The sequence below is a fragment of the Cyclopterus lumpus genome, chromosome 3 (genome assembly GCF_009769545.1).
Source record: "Cyclopterus lumpus isolate fCycLum1 chromosome 3, fCycLum1.pri, whole genome shotgun sequence".
NCBI classification, from domain to species: domain Eukaryota; kingdom Metazoa; phylum Chordata; class Actinopteri; order Perciformes; family Cyclopteridae; genus Cyclopterus; species Cyclopterus lumpus.
This window is the reverse complement of record NC_046968.1, coordinates 21,585,693-21,607,648: the sequence shown is the minus strand read 5'-3', so window position 1 is coordinate 21,607,648 and position 21,956 is coordinate 21,585,693. Positions and strand designations below refer to the sequence as shown.

The 21,956-nt window shown below is 43.0% G+C and overlaps 1 protein-coding gene across 20 annotated transcripts in view; it reads right to left on the bottom strand.

Annotated features, from left to right (window-relative positions):
* Window positions 1–21,956, bottom strand: part of si:dkey-205h23.2 (CUGBP Elav-like family member 4) — a 124,023-nt gene that overhangs the window by 91,510 nt on the left and 10,557 nt on the right. The gene's annotated exons all lie outside the window — the stretch shown is intronic.

The following is a 21,956-nucleotide window of genomic DNA, read 5'->3' as shown; positions in this document are numbered from 1 at the left end:
AGGCACGGATGTTGGCTTCCTAAAATCTAGTTTTCTTCTTGAATCTTGAACTTTGAGATACATTTCCTGTTTTGGTTCTAGTTATATTCAAGTTCTAAGTTGGAGTTGTTCCCTTTAGTCCTCGTTGTAGTTCAATTTGTAGTTTCAGTTTTATTTATTGTTCTTAGAATGTTTCAAGTGCTCGTAATACATTTTCAAGTTTGAGTTTCACTCCTAAGTCTTGCTCTAGTTGTAGTTTTATTTTCAGCTCTGATTGTAACTATATTTATTCTCTTTCTTACTGTATTTCAAGTTGTAGTTGTAGTTCTACATCTAGCTCAAGCAATATTTCTAGCTCTTATAGTAATAGCTCCAGTACACGCCATTTAATTGGTGCATATTCAGTTCCAACTCTGGCTCTAGTTCTGGCAACAAAAAAAGTTTCTTCACTCTACCGGACTGCCTTTTAATTTGTATTCTGACGCTGGTCTAATTTGCCATAGTGACTAACCTCAGGCACTCCGGTTTCTGATTGGTCAAGGGAGGGGAGTGGCCCCCGCTGTGCATAGATGAGTGCTCAGATAATTGGTTGAGAGAATTGGGAGTCATCAGCGGCCACTCTAACAGAAATGGGTCTAGCCAGCTGAGCTCCCTGCTCCTTAAGTGCCATTTTAACACAGTCATTCCCCTCACCTTTTAATTGCAACTCGACTTTTGAGGGGATAGACGTGGCCCCGGCCTTCCATCATTAACTGACGCACACATTGCATACGCACGCATACGGAAGCAAACGTACGCAAACAGACGGGAAAAAAAGCTTGCCAGACCTGTACAGATGATCCACACAAGACACACACTCACATGCTGACAACAGAACAGAACTCTTTCAGATCCACACTGCTGACACACCAGAGGGAATAAACATGGCAAAACATTCAGCTTTGTCTTTGACTCATGGAAAGAGAGAGCGGGAGAGAGAGAGAGATGGAGAGAGAGCGGGGAAGAGACAGGCTTTGTCTTGGGTGGAGCTGTGTGGCTGTGGGGATCGATAGGTTTAACCAGCAGGGGCTTGGGTCTGTGGAGCAGACACAGGCAGGAGGTTAGGGCTGGGCAGAACAGCCTGGAAATGCTTTATCACCACTGCCAGCAAGGCACTGTCTCCCATCAGGGGCGCTAGAAGCTTAGGGGCTTGAGAGGCTGTGTGTGTGTGTGTGTGTGTGTGTGTGTGTGTGTGTGTGTGTGTGTGTGTGTGTGTGTGTGTGTGTGTGTGTGTGTGTGTGTGTGCCACATATTACATTATCATCCGGGGTGTTTCACTTGCATGCAGATATTGTTTGATTCAACCTGGCATCTGTGAAGGACCTCAGGAAAGCCTTCTGCTATTGTTCCTGTTTTGCCCTCGCTTACTCAGTCCGGATCAGATGGAGCTATCAGAGAGAAATGAATCTAAACTGTCCGGTGGAGGAGAGCAGATAAAAGGCAAGGGGAAACCAGGTGAAAACTGTAACACTGTATCAGGCAAGGCATGCTGCTTCTCCATGCTGACATTAGCCCAAAGACCAAAACGTCATATTATTCTCCTAGCTTTCTCTACTATTTGGATCACAGAAGGGAGTTGCTTGAGACGAGGCGGGAGGAGGAAAGTGGAACAAAAGGAATTTGAGGAGAGCTGACATGCAGAGAAAGGAGGATTAGACATCCACACAGGAGAGGAGAAAAGAGGAAAAGAGAGCTGTGGAAGGTTGACGCAACATGCTGACCTGTCACACTTTAGTGCCCAGGGCCCATTGGTGACAATGTCATCACCCAGCTAAGGGCGAAGGGGTGCCGCTTGGTACAAATACACTATTACTACTGCAGTGGGGCCAAGCTGTTGCACTAAAACAGTGCACGGTGTGAAAATGAATGGAGAGGCAAATCACAGATACCTTCCGATGTCGCATTTTGCTTTTTTTTGGGGAGCGGGAATATAAACTCTTCGTAGAAATAATTGTGCATGCAGAATTTTTGTTTGACAAGGAGATCACTGGATGTTAAAGAAACTCAAAATGACAAATGAATCCCCTGTGAGTTATTCATCTCAAGTACAGACGGTTTTGGTTTTGGTCTCAGACAATTCCATTCATTACCAGACAAGTCGTACGGTAATTGAGCTGAATAAGTTGGCCTAATGTCTTAGTCCTCCGAAACAAACAGCGCTGTCATAATTTGTTTTTAATCGGATTGCGTTGTTTTGGCTGATAAAATATGCTTGCTTGCATTATTATGAGTTATGAGGGGAGGGGAACTTAACGCGGTGCAGCATCCCTCTCCCCAATCAGCAGAAGAGACCGATTGTGATGCAAATCAGCCTGTCTTTGCTGTTTATTGATTTAGAGGACACCTTCTGATGTGGATGCTGCCGTCTTTCAGTGCAATTTTTACCTTTCACCTGAATCAGACTGTGGTCCCAGAGTTTTAATTAAAAGGAGCTCCTCAGCTCAATATTTGGATTAGTTGAGGTTTAAGCACAGACTGTGAAATTATATTTGATGATATTTTCAGCTCTAACAACAACAACAACAACAACAGGTAAACAACTACAAACCTTTTTATATAATACTCTCTATTTCCAAGTGGCATTTGGGTTGTTAAGATATATTTAAGTATTCATATATTGTGTATTATCTGATGTCTGGTATACAAATTAAAATGAATCTAATCAATCAGCCACATTTCAGTACTTCAACATTGTATTTTCAAGTGTGATTCTGAATCTGTTGCATTTGTTTATTATATTTTAAATCAAATATATTATTTTAATTCTATTGAGAAAGACTAACATTGTCCTGTTATATCGGAAGGGGATTAATAACAACAAGAATAATTTAATTTTTTTAATAGTGTTGGGTTATGGTAACAGTAGCAGCAAAGCTGGGTCAAGTAATCACTTTAATGCATTTTCTGTCAGTGTAATTTCTATTTCCATGGTAATAGTCTGTCAACTCGTGTTTGCAGAGGTATTTGGGACATGGATATGGAGGTGCATTAAACAGCCTCTAGCTTCTAAAAAAGGATATCAGGAAATTGGCTTTACGTAACTTTTAAACGGCAAAAAACATAAATGAAATGTACATTATGAGACTCAAGCTCTTGTTTCTCTTTTACAAATCAGTCCATGTGTTGGAAACAACTAAAAAGTTAACTAAATGAGGACAAATCAACAAGTATTTGAGCTGTCAAACCTGCCTGATAACACCAAGCCAAATTTAATGTGGTACTGAAATACCGTATGTGCACTTCGTTAGCAATAGTCAACCGAATGTAATTAAAAAACTCGCAAATAAGTTACCTTTTGGTGTTTTTGACAGAAGGTGTCTGATCCTCAAACAACTTACTGTGCCTATGTGCACTAAGTCCTATACCGAAGGACTGAGCACATACATTACACATTTTACTTTCTTAAATTAATTTTAAACTATCGCCAAAGTGGAGGCAGAGATGGCACCTGGGCAGCTCAGAACACTGATACCGGTTTTACCTCCATTACAGAGGCAAAGACGAGGCCCGGGACACTGCAGCTCTGGATTCCAAGCACGCCTCTGATTTGTCAGGAGAATGCCGTAATAGTGGACGTAATGGCACAAGGAGGGTTGTTGTTGGAGTGGGTGTGTGTCTGTCTGTGTGTGCATGCGTGTATGTATGTGTGCAGAGAGGTGGTATGAGAAGGAGTGAATGACGGTAGAAAAAAATGTCTGCAGATGGATGTTGAAACAGCCATACATCCTCGTTAGACCCCCTGTCTCCCAGCGGCCACAACAGTCCCCTCATCGCACACACACACACACACACACACACCTATACAAACACCCCACATACACATTCTACCATCACTAACTATATATACTGGATTTTTGTGGTGTGAGTTTTATTCAGACAAAGTATAATAGACTGCATTTTACATTTCTGCTAATTTTCTCTTTGTCAGCTTGGAGAAGTGAAGGGATCACCAATGTAACAGGATTTATTTTGAGGAGAGCATGAATGTGTGTACTAAATTCAGATAACACATTTAACACTAAAGCAACACCTCAAAACTAAAAAATAAAAAAATGTCAACCCGCTGGTGGCCCTAGAAAAAAAGCTGGTATCATTAAAGTCAGTAGGATTCAGCCTCTGTGGACCATGAATGTCTGTACATAAGTTAACGGCAATCCATATAACGAGATAATTCAGTCTGGACCAGTCTGGACCAATCTGGACGATCGACCAACATTGTCATCGATTGCCATCGTATTGGCACTATTGTTAAACATATTCAAAGAATATCTCCTTTCATAGAGTGAATATATAATCCGGGTGTTCTCGACTAAGAATTTACAGAGTTGAATCCGATTGGTCAAGCCTTTTTGTGTGTGTTTTTTTGCTCATAGATTGAAGCTGTTGGTTGCGTGCAAGTGCAGCGCTGTCCGTTGTCCTGAAACGCAGCAAAGGAGAGAGATCGAGAGACAGAACTGGTTTTCAGCCTGTTGTGTTTCATGGTTGTGAATCAAACGTCGTCCCTAACTCTATTTTCCCCGCATTGTGGCAATCCATAGACAGAAGGGAAACAACAGGCAAGCGAAGGGACAGTCGGAGCAAAGGCGAGAGAGAGACAGAGAGAGCGCTACAAGCCGCAAATAGCTAATTTTACCCTCCTTCCAGTGCCGATTATTTTGACATAAATTCCAAATATATTTAGCGCTCTGACACTGCTAAGTTTTAATGTGAGTAATCAGATTAATGCATGTATTTTTGACTTTGAAACAGTAGCCTTACGTTGCCTTGCTAATGCTACCGACACGATTCTGATCCGATGGTAGCACAAATGTGGATAGTGCAACTTTGTATACATGGTGATTTATTGACACACACTAAGGAGATGGATTGACAGGACATGAGTTATTTTAAAATGTGTATGAACAGTATTATGAATAGGCTGATAATTATACAAAAAATAGGCTATTTATTAGGATTTATTGAGAGAAACCAAGCAGTTCTATTTAATATCAGACATGCAACACCCCCATATAGCCCAAATGGAAAGATCCTTTGTTTCATAACCACATTTCCCCGACACTGCGACCGTTTGACTGTGAGACGGGCAGTCAAATCAGACTCCTTAGATTGAACAGTCGACTACTCTGGGTCATCCCCAAAATATACATACATACTATATATACATATGGAACAAATATTGCATGTATGTTAAAAGCCTCAAAATTGTGACCCACATCAGCACCATTTTAAACTGCTCGTAAATGATCTGTTTTTTATTCTCACACATCCTCTATCCTATCCTCAAGGATACCAATCTGGTACCAAAAGTGGCTTTGACACCAGCTACCACCCTCTCTGTAACCCAAGAAGCACGACCCCCTGCCATCAGACAGTACCCACTGGCTATAATTCCCCCCAGCGTCCCCAACAGCCTACCGAGTCATGTCCTTTATCATGTCCTTTATCAATCTTTTGCCCTCAAGAGAGCTGGCAGAACTACAGTGGAACAAACAAAAACACAAATGGCCGCTCCATACAGCTCGCACTTGCATCTGCATTCATTACCTCTCATTTTTGCAACGTACAAAAACATCTCGCTGAGCCGCTGTTGTGCGCCTAGGACCGGCCTCACGGTGCTGTCACACCGGCCTTCAGGGCTCACGGCTTTCACGGTTGAGACAGTCAGAGGTCAGTAATGAATATACATGTGTGGTCTGCAGAAGGGATGATACTGGGAGAAATAGAGCGAGGGAGGAAGATGAATATTGAGTTAACGTGCTGAGCAGAGTAGGGCTACATTCCCAGTTCCCCAGTCACAATGTCCTCTGCCGTTAGTCTCAGTCTGACTTGTGAGCATAAATATTTACACGGCTGTCACAATCAGGATTTATAGGACATTCTCTGCTCTTCCCGTAAGAGAAATATTAAGTATGCTTTATTCCCTCTTTTCTTTTGCAGAGGTAAGTTTACTTCTGCGCAATGACATTCTTGTTTGCTCTGGGGATGTTATGAAACCCAGTTTTCTCTGTATTGGATACTGAGTGCACAGGGTATGAATATTGTCTCATTATATTGACAGTTCTTGTCCTTGCCAGTTTCAATAACCGACATTCAGCGAAAGAAGTGCCTTAATACAAACAGTTTGGATGTTTCCAACTGATGGGCTGGTGAAGTGAGGGAGAGGCAACAGAGGCAATAAAACACAGACAATATACGTATTGCCTTTCTTTTGTAATACTGGATGCAATAACAATAGTGCGGGCTATCTGATGTTTATTTGTCTGTGGCTTCGTGCGTGAGTCCAGACAATCTCCCAACATTTGTGACATTCCTGGAATACTCTCAATTGATGCAGCACCAATGCAAACACCTTCCTCTCTCTGTTGTTCTGTCGCCTACTCTTCTTCCTCCTAATTCCATCCTAATCTGCCAATGCCAAATCTATTTTGTCATATAACTCCTCTGATAGCTTGGCATGTAATTAACTCCTTGGCATGCTCTGTGGGTTGTCATTTGCATGGTAATAAATCTCTGCTCCTTATTGTAGGTGGGGGAAGCATACAGAACTGTGTGCTCAGCTTCAGCAAACATCCCTATCCAACCCGTTATCAACTCCCCTGGCTCCAACCGGTTTGGTCCGAGAGGAGTAAGCGTCACTTCCAGGTGGCCGACCATATTGATTAAACATCGTGGTTAGTTTTTATGAATGTATTTAAGGGAGCGGAGGCAAATTAAGCTTTTGGACAACTGACTGCTATTAATCCGATGGAGCATGTGTAGCCTTGTATTTATTTGTTCCTACAAGCCTTTTGCCATCCATTACAAAGCCATTCCTTTTGTCCAATTTATCAATTTTGAGGCCCATCTTTCCTTGAGATCTCTGGCTCTCGCCCAGCCATTGCTTGTATACAGTGAATCTGCCAAACCACAAAGCAGAGGCCAAACCAAAATATGTGCGTGATGTGTGTGTGTGTATATTTGAGTCCCTGAGTGCACACACACATATAATAGGGAGAAGAGATGAGGCATTTGGGGTAAGAGAGGGGTGTGGGGGTGGGGGGATGCGAGGCGATTATATGTGTGTGTTTTGAGAGATGGATGAACGGAGTAAAGATTGCACTCATCTGTCGTGGTACAGTGCTCCCATCAGGTCTAATGAGTGTGCCGGGGTGACCTCGGACTCGTAGGTTCACAGGCCTGATTAAACATCGTCTCCGAGTCGACTCAGGGGATGCCGAGCAGACCAGCACCGGCTCCCCACTCTCCTCTTTTCTCCCGTCTTTTTGCTCCCCTCCATCGTCCTAATGGCTCCTTCTGATCAAACCCCATTTATCTCTATCACCCCCCACACACACACCTCCTCACCCCTTGCTACCCTGTGCTTCACGCTACCAGCGAAACTGCTTTTGTTTGACTGTCATCTGTCTTTATTAATGTTTGTTCTTTTGGCGTGTATGTGGTTGTAGCTTGTACGCTTGAGAGTTACGTGTTTCCAGCTTGTGTTCGATGGTTCCATGTTTCTTTTCGACTGTCATCAGTAAATGTGTGTGTGTGTGTGTGTGTGTGTGTGTGTGTGCTCAACTACCAGCCTTCTGTGTTTATTCAGAGCTAGTAAGCCATAATGAAGCTGAGGTTGATGATGATAAACTGCAACAGGATCCAGGAGCTGCCGTAACTCATGATAGGTGAAGCTTTCTGTGGAGACTTTGATTTATTTGGCCGTAAGGGCAGAATATTGGCTGTTCCTCTGAGCTCGAGGCCCTGTGGGGTCACGAGTCGGAGACATGCAGTTAAGATGCAGCCAGCCAGTGCGTTTTAATCTTTCTCGCTTCGCTTTGATCTCAGTAACTTCATTCGAAGCTTGCTCAAATCATCACCAAGACATTTTAAAGAGTTGCAATTAGGGCCAAATAGCCCGCAATTTATCAAGCTCCTTTCATGTCCACCATTTTATTTTATGAAAGCAATCGATTGTCTCTGTGGCACGGAGGCACAGCCCGACCTGCGCTTGTGCTCCTCGGTGAAAGCGATGAGCGCAGTCAGGCCATCACTCCCGCAGTGAGTGGGAGAGATAGGAGGTGATTCGGCTGGCTGGAACACCATGACCGTCACTTCTTTCACATTTACACCAGAGTAATCAGACAGCCCGATCTGGTAAAAAATATAGCTGGTAGTCAAAATGCCAGCAGCTCCAGGCATTTGGGGTTTTGCTTTTGGGGTGGGGCTCGGCTGCTTGAACGGAGACTGAAGGAGAGAGGGATAGAAACAGGCAGAGGTCAAAAGAAAGGAGAGAAATTGATAAAGGAGAGAAAAGGATAGAGGAAAGAGATTGTGTTGTTTGTTTACAGTTTTGTGTTATTTACATTGCTGCTCCAGAGGAGAGCTCAGCTTTTTTGCAGACAGACAGTGAGGGAAAGTCATGTGGCCAACACAGACTTAGACAAAGAGAGAGGGAGGCTTCTCTCACACACACACACACACACACATGCACACGCACGCACACACACACACACAAACACAAACACAGACACAAACCAACACACACTCGACTGGGATTTGTTCATCAAAATAGCTTATTCAAAAAAATGATGTACAAAATGAGCACCGTTCATCAATATTTAAATCCTAAAACTGTGAAAGGAAACATATTTAATAGACAAAATATGCACGCATTCTTTAAAGATTTTGTCTGCGGGAGATGTGTGTGTGTGTTTTTTATGGCAAGTAATACAACAGTCTTTACATGCATATTCATCAGCAACCTATATTAAAGGATTAATGAGATGAAGACCCACGTGCATACACAAGTGTCCACACACAAACAAGCATATTATCTTGGATGCATGTGTTGTGCACTTCCATCCACACACAGTGAGACACACAGAAGCAGAGCAGAGCTCCAGCAGTGCGGGGCAGGATAGGAGGCTGCAGGGCCCTGACCACATAATCATCTCCTAGAGAGTGATCATCAAGGCTTCCAACATCACTGCACTAATACAGCAACCTTGGACCCCTGGCATGATGGCAGGGAGGAGGGGTGAAGACAAGAGTGTTTACAGGAAAAAGGGAAGGGAGAGAGAAAATAAAAAGAGAGGGCAAAGGAGGGGGAGAAAAAACGGAAATTAAAAAGTGGAAAGCTGAAAAAGAGAGGGAAAATGGGGTCTGTGTTCACAGGAGGGAAATGGGAGGAGGGCAGGAGTAGAGAATGTGAGGCACAAGAACGTGAAAGATAGAAAGGGTAACGGAAGAACAGATAAATGTTATGATAACAGGGAACGGTGAAAAAACAACGAGGAGTCGAGAGAGATATAAGGGTCTATTTTGATGGGTAAGGCGGAGGGGTGGGAGAAAATTGGGAAGGGTGAAAGGCAGAGGAGGAAAGTGAGAGATCAAAAAGAGAGTCTGTATTTAGATTAGAAAAGAAAGGAAAAAGGGAAAAAGGTGAGAAAGAAACAATGAGAAAGAGAGGGCAAGCAATACGTTAAGGGTGAAAATGGGGCTTTGTTGACAGGAAATGGCTGAAGAGAATAAAGAGGGAGGAATAGGATGAGAGAAAGACGAAAGAGGTGGCAAGCAAACATAAAGAGAGAGACAGAAATAAGTGAGAGAGTGTATCTGTTTGCCACGCATGAATGTACAGCAACGTTGCCTTGGAAACGGCAGCCGCTTGGATTATGAGCTGATTAGCGGCCCTCCTCCTTGAACCCCCCCAACCGAGTTGTCTCCACAACAGGGTGTGTACATGCTACCTGGGAAACGGTCTGTTGAACAATCACTAACACACACACACACACACACACACACACACACACACACACACACAATAAACTCAGCCTTTACTGTTGGTTGCCCATTGTATTCACTGTAGCCAATACCTTACCACGTCAACATCTCAATCTGTTTCACTCTCTGCTGGACTCTGCCTCTCTGCCTCTCTGTCTCTCTCTGTGTGTGACGTGGCAGGGTGCTAATCTTGGCCCTTATCTTTGCCCGCAGCTCTGCTCACATTCCCTTCTCCACAAGCACCTTATCTGCCATCACTGTCAATCAGAGCAGATCAGGCTACCTACAGCTGAGTCTGCTCGACCACCCTCCTCCCATCGCCCCCCTCCGCCAACCTGCCTTCCCTACATGTCCATTACCAACACTCGCACCACACCTCCCCCTGCCCGCAGCATCTTTCGCACATCTCACATGCACACGCAAACACATGCACACTCAGGAACCATTAGAAGAAGCCATCAACACCAGCATCGGTCGAGGACTTCTGCACTTAAATTGGCTTCCTTTGTGAGAACCTGATTAGCATGTTTGACCACTGAACTCAGCATCCTTAACAGCTAATTACCAGATCGGTTCGTGTACCAGCTCATAGAAAAAACAGGGGTGAAATTTGATTGTGATTAGAAGTTTCCTCAAGGGAATAGAGCTAAAGTGCAGCAGTAATTCAGTATCATGCATTGCAGCAAACATAAGCTCTTTTGCGATTACCAGCGGAAACGTTGGCTTTCATTGTCAACTGTATAAATTAAGAAAGAAGGACAAATAACCAAGAACAAGTATTTTTGACTTGTTTGGGCTGATACAAGGTATACTATAGCAACCTATAACCTATCATCATGTGTTCACAGTAATCCGGAGTTTAATGAGGAAACTGAATGAATAAACAATATGTTTTATTGCTGAAATATATCATATTTTGATAAGGGAAAGTTTGGTGAAATGGAAAGTCATTTTAATATAGATCATGCTTAATCTAATGAAACTGTTTGATCTGTACCTAACTGCATCACATTTACATATCGCACAAAGTATGCTAAAAAAAGGCTCAATTATCTCACCAGAGAGAAAAGCCAGTATACCTAGTGGACCTGTTATTGGGTTGATGCTGTACAATGTGGACTAACAGAAACAAATCCCTTAAGTAGCACTACTTAATATGTTGTCATCTGCGTAGTCATATGCATGTGCAAAGTAGAGCAGTGACAGTCACGCAAATGAACACACACTCCTGCCCATCGGCTTTCCAATCAGGGAGGCCCAGTGACCTCCCACCTGTGATCATGCTGGGAAATCCACCCATCTAAATACTGTGCACACAGCCCACATTCACACCACCCACTAATCGGGATCACTAATCCACACTGCTGACATTTTTGGTTCACAAGCCTTGCCATGAGAGCAGCTGCACTGTAGGCGAGACAAATGGAAAGAAAAAATAGAATAGAACAAATCCCTTTTGGGCATGTTTAATATTTTTTTAGGCAAGGGCACTTTTATGTGGGGGCAGGTGTGCTCTGGCTCCCAAATGCTGAAGTAATTGTAGATAATGGAGTTTTAAGGACAGCTGCTGATGCAGGTTTAAGGAGGATTTGGGAAGAGATTTATCGTGGAGGGAAAATCGGCGGATGGGTGGAAAACTTGGAGAGGTGCGAGCGCAAGGAAGTGAAGGAGGAGGTGGAAGAGGAGATGCAGAGGTTAAGCGAGAGGGGGGTCTGCTTCGGCTTATCCAAGCAAAGGTGAGAAGCAGGAGGAAAGGGAGGGGAGATTGTAAAAAGGAAAAAAAAGATATGGCTCTATCTTCTTGCAGAAAAAGCTTGGGGAGTGAGAGGGTAAAAAAAAAAAAAGAAGAACTCATCCATAGTTTAGTGTGAAACGAGAGCCCGTCTGGCCTGGTGCTTCTCGAGGAAAAGGGGGTTATTGAGGGCACAAGCTGGATGACTAATTGGGGAGGATACGAAATGAGGCTTGACTCAATCTACACCCTTGAATCAACTCTGCCCTACAGTATGCATCAAATGGGCTCCCTAAGTGGTGCTTTTCCATTGATTATACCCTTTCAATGTTACGCTCCAACTCCTTGTTGGATAAAAATTTGACAGAAAAAAGGGGGCAGTTGAAATAACGGTCAATACTTAACAGGGGCAAACCAGAAAAGTAGGAGAGCAGAGAGTGGGTAATATCATATAAACAGATAGCCATGAAAGCGATTTGAGAGAAGGAGAGAGAGAGGACAAGGTGTGTAAAAAAAGTGCGTTTGGCTTGCCGTAAACGCAGCAGTGCGTGGCACTTCGCCTGGCATGGCACTCACACTTTATGAGGTGTGGAAGGGCCGTCTCCCTCGCCTGTCTGCCCGTTTTAATGATACAGTTTAAATGGAAAAGCTGGAGCTTTGGTCGGCACCAAGGACTCCTCTCTTTCTGAACCAAACACACACACACACACACCTAGATGGGCATGCATAAATATATATTCGCATACATGCATACAACTTTACCCGTGCAGACATCAGCATGATCTCAAGGAATTTTTACTCATTTGAACAAATGAAGAAGTGCAATTTGTTCGAAATCATATGTTGTTTATAACTTAAGAATAGACAAGACCACTAAACCTTACATTAACTTTAACCAAAATAATTAACCCCTAACCTTAATCGAAATCATCATTAATAGAAATAAATCAACTGAACTAAAAGTAGAAGTGGTGTCAGGTTTGTAAATGTTACAAGAAAATACAAATTCATATGCATCTAATGAAAAAAAGGGCTTTGCGTTTCCCATCGTGGATTGTTTGATCACCTTTGCACATTGAATGTAGGAGCTGAAGTTAAAAGCCCCCAAAAGAATATTGCTCACTTTCCAAGACACTCACACAGACACTCACTCTATACACCCTACACATGCTGTATAGATGATCATAGGCCCTAGAGCTGTGGAGGAGAGTGGGGAGCGACAGCGATGAAGCCAGGAGGTGAAAATGGCTGTCAGAGATGTGAAGTCTCCTCAGATCTGCCCTATGTGCCCAGCCACTGTACAGACAGAAGAGAAGGTTTTTTACCCATACCCCTCACCTATCACTGTAACCTCTCAGAGGAGAACATACCGCAGTAATGCAATATTGATCTGACAGTGTGTGTGTGTGTGTGTTTGTGTGTGTGTGTGTTGAGGTGAGAGATGTGCTCACCACCCTGGTGTACAAGTGACTAAGCTGTGCTTTGTTTGTGTGTTTGTGGCATGTGTGTGTGTCTGTGTGTGTGATAGGGAGGCGGCGATGAGAGCGATGAATTAATAAGCGAGAGGTGAGGTGTTAGCCCTGGTGCTATTTCCGACACCTCACTGTCAGAGCTTTCCTCTGCCGTAGCAGGTCTGCCTGAAGAGAAACTAGCGGGGCTTGTGCACCCCCATTTCACCTTTCACTCCTCTGTATCGCCATCTTGCGCTCTCTTATTTGATTCTGTCTCACTGTCTACCTGTCTGTCTTATTTATTTACAGCTCCAATTGCACTTAAAGCCTAATGAGTCACCAGTATTTAAATTAAGCCTTTGAATTAATGTATTTCCAGTTAAATTAAGGGCATGTCATCTTGAACTGTAATGTTAACTTTAAAGGCTTTAAAATGTTCGTAATTTATAACATCATATAAAGATTACTATCATATAATGTAATGTAAATACTTCAACCACTAAAACATAATTAAATAATTACAGCAATTTGCTATTTAATTTTAATATATTGTTGAGTCCAATTATTATTATTATTGAAAATCTGACTCTAGATGGCCAATCGTTCCTATCAAGCAATGGTCCATCTCTTATTGCTGCAATTCAAATTGTCCTCAGGAGATGTCCAATAAGCCCGTTAAAAATGCAGCACAAACAGAGTCAGAAAGAGACGGATGAAAACTAGCGATTCATAGTCTGTATGTTCATAACGCTACTTTTTTCTTCCCACCCAGAGAACTTTCTTTTCCTGTCTGTGTGAGTCAGAGTCTGCCAAGGATAAAAGACCATTATTGTAGTGACACAAGGAAAGGAGACGCATGACAGCAATAAGGACTTAGCAATAAAAAAGAGAGAGAAAAGAAAACTGACTGCAAATAATATCAAGATAGTCTCACTGTACATGACATGTATAGACATTATATGATCACATAGCTTAAAGAAATGCCCACATGCTTAGTTGCACATTGAAGCAGTTTTTGCTTGAAGAAGAAAATGTCCTAACCATAATATAACTTTTTATTCTACCATATTCTCATATTAATGCTGCTATACTCAATTGTTCACATAAATTATTAATCGGTGGTGATAGATTATTGCTAGAAGTACTGACACTCACTGACTGAGATTTTAGGGTTTTATGGCACAAAGCGGTGCAGCTATTCCAGTACTAAACGATAAAACATAGCTATCTCCGGTTGTAGAGCAAAAGAGAAAATGTTTGAGGGAAAAGGAAAAAAAAGGCACGAGGGGTTACAAGAAATGTGGCCTTCACATTGAGAAACAATAGCAATAACAAGATGAAGAGACTTGAGAGTCTCAATCATAGTCTTAGCTCTTCATGGCAATGTTCCCAACAAATGAAAATGTGTATAATATATATATATATATATATATATTGATACAATTGATATATAAAAAACATAGCTGCCTTAATCCCAAAGCAAAAAGGAACCCTGAACTGCCATGTTGATGAATCTTCAAAGGTCTAAAATTCAAACACGGTTCTTAAAAGAAAAGAAATTCAAGAGTACTCACATGCACATCACACACACACACACACAGATAGTAGCCTCGAGTATATAGACTGACTGACTCATAGGAGCCCCAGAAACAGCAGTTGTTCCCAGTGCAATAAAACAGGCACACCAACTAATGGAACCACCCACACACCAAACATGCTTTTTATCACGCACCACCTTCACAAATGCACACGCACACGCACATGCACACTCTGTTTGTCCCAGCCCACTCATTGCTCGTTAGCTGCTGCTACATCGGGTGGTTGTCATTTTTTCGTGTTGCTATACTGTGACACAGTCTGGCTGCTGCTCGCTGTATCTGCTGAGAGCGCACCGCCAAAAAGACTTCACCTAACAAACTCTTCTGATTGCAGTTTGACTTTCTCGCTGTCTCCTTCTCTCCCTCCTGTCTTTAATCAGCATGTAAACAAGCACAAGGTCATTTTCTTTCTTAAACGAAATGGGGGAGATAAGAGGAGCGTGGCGTAGTTAATCCTTTGGACACGCTGATGGAGGAGTTTGTCCTGGTGATGCTCGGGTGTTAATTATGCAAGAATGCATCCTCTCTCATTCTCTCTCTCTCCCTTTCTCTTTCTCTTTCTCTTTCTCTTTCTCTCTCTATCTTTCTCTTTCTCTTTCTCTTTGTCTTTGTCTTTCTCTTGCTCTCTCATTATCACTCTGTCACTTTCTCTCTCTCTTTGTCTCTCTCTTTCTTTCTCATAGTGACTCATCAGTTCATCGCCTTCCTCTTTCGCTCTTTCTTCCTTGTTCCCTAGCTCTTTCTTTCTTTCACCCCCCTCCCCCCATCTCTGTCCCCTCCCAAATATGTCAGACGTCCAATTACATATTTGTCAGCATGCAAATACCTGTGTGTGTGTGTGTGTGTGTGTGTGTGTGTGTGTGTGTGTCTGTGTGTCAGTCTGTGTGTGTGTGTGTGTCAGTCTGTGTGTCAGTGTGTGTGTGTCAGTCTGTGTGTGTGTGTGTGTCAGTCTGTGTGTCAGTCTGTGTGTCAGTCTGTGTGTGTGTGTGTGTGTGTGTGTGTGTGTGTGTGTGTGTGTGTGTCAGTCTGTGTGTCAGTCTGTGTGTGTGTGTCAGTCTGTGTGGAGATTTTAAAATAAAGTTTACACTCGTCCACGTGGTTACCTAAATTATTTCTGGAGCCGCCAGAGTGATTTGCTGAACTCAGCAGCAACATGTTGTCTTCACCTCTTGTTTTGTCTTTGAACAAATCCGCGCAGATTACCCGGAGGTCTGCCATGATTGCCAGAATGAGTTGTGAATTACAATTAAAGGCTACTGGTGAACTTGCTTGACAGGGAGGAGGGGCAAGGAAAAGATAGAAAGGGGGGGGGGGGGGGGGGGGGGGGGGGGGGGGGGGGGGGGAGGGGGGACTAGCAGGGGAACAGGAAAGAAAAGTAAGAACTCCAAATCTTTTTTTGTTTTTTTTAAATTATTATTACCAACTATTTGTAGGGTTTCTATCGAGACATCACATTGTCTGAAACTAGAAATGAGGCATCCTTTGAATATTACACAACTTTGAAGGTATATTTACGCCTTGATCTTCTCAAATTGATCTTCTCAGATTTGAATGCGATGGAAAGTTAATTAGCCAAATCCACAGACTTTTTTGATGATTTAGAGGAAAAGAAAGTTTTGGTTTGTTATTTGTATTTCTACCTGATTGTTATTGCCAGACAGCCTGGATCCAACGGAAAGTTAGATTTTTAATTGGTTTAGGAAATGTCACATTCCAGCATGCAGCCTCACTAAGAGACAGCGGCAATCCAACCCGAGTAAAAGAGTAAAAGCATCATTCTCGGAGGTATGACAGCACCCGGGCCTCATTTCCATCCTTCTCCGCTATTTCTCAGCCTTCTCCGCTTTCCCAGTGAAGCAGCAATGTTAACAATGCTGTCCCTACATTTACCAGTTCTGCCTCATTACAGCTAAAGAAGTGGATAAATTAGCACAGGAGAGCATGCATGGCGGAGTTTGACTCCACCTGTCAGCTCGGGAAAGATAGTGAATGTGTCAACGTGGAGGAAAGGTGTGATGGAACGACTCCGCGTACACGCCTTCAACACATATTTAAACAAAACCCATCCAGTGAGGTTGACGCTAATCTTTCCAAAATCATTGCCCGTGGTACATCTTTCAGTAGTTTTGATTACAAGCAATCACAAAGGATTTCTCATTTTGTCAATTAAGGATTGCTATTACTCTATCGATCATTTTAAAGTGTTCTGTCATTTTGTTTTTAATTCTTGTTATTGTAATTGCACTTTTAAACATTCAGCTGTTGCTTTCAGGCATTTTGTTCGAGCACTGAATAAAAATATGTAACGGAACGTAACAACATTTCTTTATGTATTCACTAACTCGCAATATTTGCTCATTTGATGAGAGACTCTGTGTGTCACAATTAAAATAGGATGACTGAGAGTCGAGGCCACGTTTTGGTAAAACATCCAGCGTTGGTCATCAAGTCATTATCTTTTTAGGGATTCTACTGAGCTTTTTTGGCAACCACGGCCACTAGATTTTACTGTCCGATGAGAGTGTGTCAAATCAAAGAGTAAGTTAGGGGAACAAGAGCGTAATTGTCTCCTTTTAATCTGTATGGAATGATACACAGACACGCTGCTTCCACTTTGCAAGTTGAATGCACTTTTATAAATTAGGGATCTCATTTTGAAGGAAACATGACAACTAGCTTTGTTCATGAATCCATCTTTCAATAGACTGAGGAGCTGGTATTTTCCCCTGAACAACCTGGGAACAAGCCTGTTATAGTGTATTGCAGTATATGTTCAAGATCAAGAGGACAAATGGGATTGGTTGTTCCCTTCCTCTGAACACCCAAACTCTCCTGCCCTGCAGCCTTTTGAAAGCACCATCTTTCCTGCCCATTTGTCCGGTGCCTCTGGCCTACCATCTTTATGGGCTGGTTAAGGGCTCTCTCACTATCAACTGTGTTTTCGCCCTGTCCACATCGACCAGTAAGAAAGCCAGGCGCTCCACGATGTCCATCCGCATGCCTGCCAGGATTAACATTTTGCACTCTCCAAGGTTGAAAATCCCATCAGATGGAACAAAATTAATTTTTGCACAATATTCAGGGCCACCAGCCGCATAATAGGAGACAATGCAGAGTGCATCCCTCGATTGTGATTCCATTCACTCGCTAATCGGCCGGATAGCTGTGCACGGTGCAGCAGCGTAGTAAATGCTTTCATCCCAAGGGGATTAGAAAAACAATGGCCCTTTTTAATTTCTTTTCTAAAGCGGGCCGCAGAAAGAAAATGATATAGACATAATTGATGATGAGGAGAGCAGCGGGAGCCTTAACAGAGGTCTCACGTCCAGTGCCCAGGCCTTCTTTTTTTTTTGCTTCATAATGGCAACTGCTCAGGGGCACTGGAGGCTGACAAATCTGGCACTGAGGACAAATTGATGGGCAACAGAACGCAATTTGTCCCTTAAAAGAATGGGTAAAGGCCCTGTGTGGCCTGAGTAATTAGTTTAAACTGCAGCATGTCCAGGAGTGGACCCGCTGGACAGGGGCTCAGTATGTCCTCTTAAGACACCCTGACGCCTAACACACAACTCTCACCTGGAAAACTCCCCTCAAAGCCCTTACTACTGAATACATTATTTAACATATTTATTTTGATAGTAATAAAAGAGAGGGGTTTGCAAACAAGTGTGAGTGTTTATGTCTTTATTTAAATGCATGTTAGCTTGCATCTCTTACCGCCTCGTAAATTCCCTCAAGAAGTCACTTTTCCGTGAACAAAATTCTGCTTTATTAACGACTAAAATGAAGAACAATTACACAAGTTAAACTTTGGTTTGTATTGATACTCACTGCCCATCGAAGGTATGTGTGATTAAAAATAGGAAACTTGCTTATTGCTTATTCTCATTGTGCACTGAGTCACAGACGGCCAAATCTGTGGCGTGATGGAGGGAGAGTGTCAAGAACATGGATGCATTGGGCCATGTCAGTGGGCTTAGTGACACATAATACCGGTATTGCACAATATTCCCCTGACCCATTTTTGTGTGACACACACTGAAGTCAATTTTCTTCACTTTTCATGCACTGAAAGAAGGAGATGAACAAAATGTGAGAGAACCAAACCTTTTACTACTCAATTTGGTGGAAGCTGATATCTTCAAGCTTACCCTTTCAAATAATGAAGTGAAACACTTCAGAAAGTAGGAGTTGGTCAAATTTTTCTCTCTCCTATCTTCTTCACTGTTGCGCATGGCTGCTTCGTCATCAATACATGGGTCAGGTGCTGCTGGTACTCTCACTCAGAAACCAAAGAATGTCGATCCCGTCACAGAAAGCTCTCCGTAAACGACACGTATGAGGATGAGGGCGCCGGCTGAAACTCAGCACATTCCACAGAGAAAGTGTGGAAAAAAGAGGGTGGGGCAATGAAAGTGGCAAAAAGATGATTAGGCAGGAGAAGGCATTGGGGGAGGGGAGGAAGAGAGCGCCAGTAAATGAGAGACAAAGAGAAGATAGGTCTTTTTTACAAGAACATTTTAATTTGCTTTTGGGCTTCAGTAGCACCCAATTAGCATACTTGGTACATGCGAACACCAGGAGCTAATTGGCCTGAGAGGAGAAAGTGGCGTGGCCCTGTAAGGAAAAGGCAGGATTCATTCGAAGGTTCCCGGCTCCAATGGCGGCATGTTGGGAGGCTACTTGGCACACAGTTGTTAAAAAAACAAAAAAAAAAACATTTTGGTGCTTTAACAGCAAATATAATTCTTACTTTCTCAGTGTTTTTTATTGCCAGATGATGTTGCAAAAAAGAAAGTACCATGATTTACAGAGAGCTTATAGATCAACAACTTACCTGGATCTACACAATGTGGAAAGGGAATGTTAGTGCCTTGTTCACAAACTATTCTTCGGCGCAAGTCAATGTGTGAGCGTCGTAAGAATTAATCATATCGTGGAGAAATCCTTCACAGGCGTGACCTAACCCGTCCCCATGCAGTGACATGCTGCCCTACATCAAGGGATGTGCTGAATGTGCACGTAAACACCACAGCACTAACTCACCAAGGGCAAGTGGCTGCATCTCTGATTACATTTACTGTACAAACTGTAGCAGCAGGATCAGGAGCGCGGGACATCAAGAGCTCATTATGCTCTTTACATGCAATTAATCAAACAATGTAAACACTGCTCGCCTCAGCCACAACACACAGAGACAGATTCTCTGGTGGCAAGTCGAATGCCGTAAACGCAGTACGAGACTTAAAGGAATGTGAGTTATGGAAAAAAAATCACAGACAATCTGGAGATGACGAAAGAGTTGTGGCATCCTGCTGAGACAACACACGCAGATATATCCGCCTCCTCTCTGTCATACTGTTAAGCCTCTTGTCTCCTTTGGTGGAATGCACACACTGTGTTATGATGTGAAAATACCTGCACTGTGCAGGAAAACTGACACTTTGTAACAATGAAAGTACCACATGAAGGACTGGGTAGAAAGACAGGATTTTGATTGAGATACTTATAAAGCTGGGCATGTACATGTTCCTTCGACTGTGACGATCTGGGCTCAGGTAGAGAGACGATCTCTACTAGGTGAACTTTTCTTTTTTAAAGCAAGAATGTGTTCCTTAAAAATGTCACTCTTAACTTTTTAAGGCATAATCAGTGATGCCAACATTGAAATAGTTTTTTTTGAGGTAGACGCACTGGAAGAGAAGGTAATTGGTGATTCACAGCAATTGTTATTTCTTACTGGTCATAGACACATTTTACATTGTTATGTTATATCAAAAGACATGGGGTGTTCACATCCTCTGCTTCACCTGGCTGCACACTCCAAAAGGGAAGGCCTTTATTATATGCATGCCGATATTCATCCTGTATGAATGATACCGAAGGCAGTATCATAGTACTTGTCTCTCTTTTTCAGCAAACTACACTTCAGCTTTGTTTGTAACAGACTAAAGCCAAATGGTCACAGAGACAACAGTTCATCAAATTCACAAGCACACAGCTGCTTTCCCCATCATCTTGATTTTTCAGTCGGTTTGTTGAAGTAAAATAATGTACCTTTGCAAAATAGTTTTGGTCCAGTAGTCTGGATCAAAGGTTTGAGTGAAATGAGTGAAATACAGCATTCTCTGTGCTGCTTTGTAGAAAGGTGTATTGACATAATGTCAAAGTGAGGAAGCCGTACAAGAATTTCTTGCTGGATAAACATGATGTAATGGTGCTGTCCAAGCTCTTTTAAAGCTATCAACACTTCCATTTGGATTGAACCCCATGTGACAAATATGGAGCTGCTTTTGTAAACGTGATACACCTGCATCAAATAATCTTTTCAGGCAGCGTTTTATTACTATTTTGTTGATCCAACATTTTCTTTTTTCTTTCAGGTATCATCTCGTGAAAGAAAGACTTGACATCGCCACAATCCGACTGCACAATCATCTCTGCACACTGTTTGGAGTCGCCACCGGAAAGGGCAGCATTATACGACGGAGCATCTGAAAGCATCCAGCCATAACAACGACAATGAGGCTTGTCCAGAAGTGTCACTTCTCTCGGTCTTTGTCTGTCCCTGTTTCCCTCCAACTCTTCTTGTTTTCTCTCCATCTATTCTTCTTCTTCTTCTCTCTCTCTCTCTCTCTCTGTGCCCGTGACACCCCCCCACACACACACACGCACGCAGAATGAAAGCACATCTTCATTAGCCCTCTGTATGCAGGCGGTGCTCAGTCCGAGATTGCAGGACTGACCCCTCGCTGTGCGATGTACTGGGGAAATGTTTACCCAAACCCTGCAGAACATGCCATTAACCTCTTTATAGATAGAATACAAACAAGAAGCTCCCTCCACGAGGGCTATAAAGACAGGAACACCTATCCTGGACCATCGTGACAATCATCTCATTATGAAGCTGCGGGAGGCAGTAACGAGCCAGGGATCCCGGTCACGCAGGGACTCTTTCCCTGCAGTGTACCTGTGTGCATAACATTCAGTGAAGTACCGATGAAAGTGAAAACTGCTGATTAACCCAACAGTGAGGAATAATATAAAGCCCCCCCCCCCCCAAGTACATCAACCACCACTAGCCCCAAAACCAATCCCTTTAGCTACTTTCTTCCTCTCCTACTTCCTGTCCCTTCCCTCCTATCTTCTTCTGTCTCTCTGTACCTCTCTCCCTCCCCGGAGATTCAGATGGATTTCCCGAGGCTCTGATTAAAGCCCCAACCTGGGAGGGTGTATTGGTTCATGGTGAAAAAGAAAGGTGTGTGAGTGGGGTATGTGTGTGTGTGTGTGTGTGTGTGTGTGTGTGTGTGTGTGTGTGTGTGTGTGTGTGTGTGTGTGTGTGTGTGTGTGTGTGTGTGTGTGTGTTGGGGGGCTGGGGCTGGGGCTGGGGCTGGG